Below are 3,817 nucleotides of genomic sequence, written 5' to 3'. Positions count from 1 at the left end.
GAGACAGTGGAGAGATTTGGACAAATTACTTTAGGAAATTTGAGGAATGAGAGAAAACATTTAAGCTCTGGAAGCTCAAGGACATGTTCGATGTTGTCCGTTCTGTCTCAGCTCCAGTTACTCTATTATTGTTCCAAAGTGATGCCAAGGTCAGTGTCTAGTTCACTTGGGACACTCCAGGGCTTTCACTAATAATCCCATGTAGAGCATGTGTTTAAACTGCTGGAAGAAGCCTCTGCTTTCTCCGGCTCCAGTGTTAAGAAGACCTGGAGATCAAATCCCGGGCTCAGATACTCAGCACCACACCCAGAAATAACTGGCCGTGTAACCTTGAGCAAGTTACTTAACCCCTATTGCTTTAAAAAAAAAAAAGCCTCTGCTTCCCTTGCTTTCAGGAGAACAGTGCCCCACTATTACCTAGGCACTGGTGGGACTGGGGATTATCAAGGGGTTTTTTGTTTTTTTTTTTTAATGGAAGCTTGTCACATTCAGAACATTAGGAGGGGTCATCTCCACTGTGAACTTGAATATGTTTATCAAGTTTAGATTGCTTAGAAAAACACTTCTCATATTCATTGCAGGACACTTTTCCCCTTGTATTGATGTTTATGGGCTTTCATTCCAGTCTTCTACCAGAAAGTCTTATTATACTCAGGACAATGGAAGGATTTTTCTCCTGGGTGTACAAGCTGGTGGTGTGTCAGGCTTCTCTAGTCATAGAAATTCTTCTCACTTTTGGGGCTTGTCATACTGGAAGGACTTCTCCCCAGTGAGTACTTCAATGTGCTCTATGAGCCTAAACTTATTGGCCAAGTTCTTGCCATACTCACTATAGGAAAATGCCTTCTGTCCCTTATGTGTAGTTGGTGGGCCTTCATATAGACCTTAGAAGAGAGGCTTTTGTTACATTCAGGGTAATGGTAGGGTGTCTCCCCTGTGTCTACCAACTGGTGATTAATTAGCCTCCTCTTGTGGCAGAAGCTCTTATTACACTGAGGACACAGAGTTTCTTCTCCATATGTTCCTTTAAGCTGGTCAGCTTTGATTCTGAGTGAAGCCCTTGCCACACACCACAGGAGAATAGAATGATCCCACTGTGTAGGTACTGGTGGGTCTTCATGTTGCCCTTGAGGTGGAATCTCTTATCATACTTGGAGTACTGAAAGGGTCTCTTACCTGTGTGCATGAGCTGATGTTTGAGCAGACTTTTCTCTGGTAGAAGCTCTTATACTCTGGGCCCTTAAAGAGGAAGGCTATGTCTCCCATAGGCAAAAGCTGGTGATGAAGAACTCTTGCCTTCTGTTGGAAGCTTTTGCCACATTCAGTGAACTGGAAGGGCTTCTCTCCACTGTGCACCCTCATATGTCTGGTAAGTCTACACTACTGGTTGAAACCTTTGTCATGCTGTCTACAGGAAAAGAACCAGTGGCTACTCTGTAAATGTTGATGGGCCTTTATGTGGGACTTTAACTGAAGCTCTTATCATACTCAGGGCACTGGAAAGACTTTTCTCTACTATACACTCTAATATGTTCAGTGAGTTTATACTGGTGAGTGAAGTCCTTTTCATACTGTGTGTGGGCAAATGGCCTCTGCTGTGTAAGTGCTGGTGGGCCTTCATGTAGGATTTTCTACAGAAGGTCTTACCACACTCATGGCTCTGGAAGGGCCCTTTCCTGAATGTAGCTGCTGGTGTCTGAGGAGGTTCCCTCTTAAAGAACCTCTTGCCACACACTGGTCAGTAGAAAGGATTCTCACTTTTGTGTAATTTGATATGGATGACAAACCAAACTTTCCCAATGAAAACCTTGCCCCAAGTGTTTCAGGAAAACTGTTCATTTACACTGTGCAGGCTCTGGTGGGATTTCAAACCAGTCTCCCTTTGAAAGCTTCTATTAAATTCAGACTACTGGAATAGTTGTGTGTGTGTGTGTGTGTGTGTGTGTGGTTTTTTTTTTCCCCTAAAGGAATGAACTGGTGATAATGCTGGTTCACACGGTAGCTAATGTTTTCACATTCACTAGACTGGAAGCACTTCTTCCCATAATGCAAATTTAAGTTAGACTGCTATCTCACTTTTTCCTTGCATTTTGAGCCTGTGCAGATTGTTCTTTGTGTAGTTGCAATGGTGTTTCACTAGAGGTTCTTTTGCTTAGAAGTTTTTCCTAAAGTAAGAACACATTTTTTGCCCTAAGGGAGATTCCTGTTGATTGGGTGAGCTGAAGGTTTTGTGGCTCTTATATCTGCCACTCTGGGTGGAGCCCTCTGATTTTGGAATTGGAATGTTCATGCCTTGGATACACAGATATTCCACAGTGACTTTTTGACAAGATTTAGAGGAAATCTCTTTCCTTTCCTCTGAGCCCTGACTGTGAAGACCATCTACATCATCTTCCTCCTTTTTTTTGTTCTTCCAACTCCGTGATTCCCCCTGAACAGTTTCTTCTCAGTGACTTTCAAGTTGAAATGCTTATAAGCATTCAGGCTGACTCCCATTTCTGCTTGTTCCAAATCTCCCCAATGCCCAACAAATAATACTTCTCATACTTCAATCTGGAATATTAAATCTGGTTTTGGAATGGTATGGTCCAAGGAAACCAGGGCTGGGTAATCGGTCCTCATCACATGCTTTTAGAGGTCTTTCTGCCAATCACCCAGGATATACCACTCTTGCTTGGAGAAATACATGTCCACATGATCAAACTTCACTGGGACAGGAGCAGGCGTCACCATGGCCATGTACCTTGGTGTTGAGCCATGCCCAGGGAGGCTGCTGTGGGGAGGACTGCAGTAAGTCTGGCCTTTCCTCCTTCTTCCTCTCTCCTTGCTCCGCCAGTGGCCCAGCTCAGGATGACCACCGTGGAAGGGACCGTCAGTATGGAGGACACTGAGCCAGAGCTGGAAGCAGGGAAGCTGAGCTTGTCCCAGGCCACTCTGAGCCCTCACAGGATGGACTAGGGACCCAGCCCCAGCTGATCTCTGAAGTTGTTACATTTTATACTATTATCTCAGCAGTCATAAAAGTTGTAACTTGATTTCTTCTCTACATATGCATAGTCAATATTTAATGAAATCACAATTAAACATGAAATTAAAAGGCATCTATTTTATAAGAGCAGAAAAATTGTGTCTTTTGGAAGAGGGTGTACTATTTCTATGGAATGACATAAATGTGTTCTCATCCTAAAGTATTATAAAAGATGAATTAAAATAATGTCACCAATAGCTATGACTAATTCAAGAGTATATCATTTTCCTACATCTACTTCCATGTCAAAGACTCAGTGATAACAAAAAAAGAAACATTTTATAAGCATTATTTTAGTAAAAGCAGTTACAGTCAAAGAGAATAGATAAATCCTAATAAAACTGTTCAATACTAATTAATGTAATTCCCAGATACAATAATTATCTAATTTTAAGCTTGGGGGAAGGAAGAAGCATTTAGATATCAACTATTATGTGGCACTTTACAAATATTATCTCATTTGATTCTCAGAACAACCCTATGAGGTAGGTACTATTATCATTCCCCATTTTACAGTTGAGGAAACTGAGGCAAACAAAGATTAAACATTGCTAGTTAACAGAGTTAGACATAGGATCACAGAGCTAGTAAGTGTAAGGCTGGATTTAAACTGAGGTCTTCCAGAACCCAGGAATAGAGCTCTATTTTCCATGCCACCAGTTACAATATAGTGACCCTTTAGATCTATGTGGATTCTGTTTTATACTATTTAATAGATTTTATATTAGATGAAATGTTGAAAAGATTCAATCAACTGAACTAAGCCCCCAATTAGGAATTCCTATCATT

At 41.4% G+C, this 3,817-nt stretch overlaps 1 pseudogene; it reads right to left on the bottom strand.

The window, feature by feature from the left end:
* Positions 1-391: 391 nt before the first annotated feature.
* Positions 392-2,739, bottom strand: LOC138170221 (zinc finger protein 425-like; annotated as a pseudogene).
* Positions 2,740-3,817: the final 1,078 nt, after the last annotated feature.

This window comes from Petaurus breviceps, unplaced genomic scaffold (assembly GCF_028583685.1).
Source record: "Petaurus breviceps papuanus isolate PSGF00001 unplaced genomic scaffold, PetGlider_PUasm1.0 38, whole genome shotgun sequence".
Lineage (NCBI taxonomy): Eukaryota > Metazoa > Chordata > Mammalia > Diprotodontia > Petauridae > Petaurus > Petaurus breviceps.
This window is presented reverse-complemented; position numbering and strand designations above follow the sequence as displayed.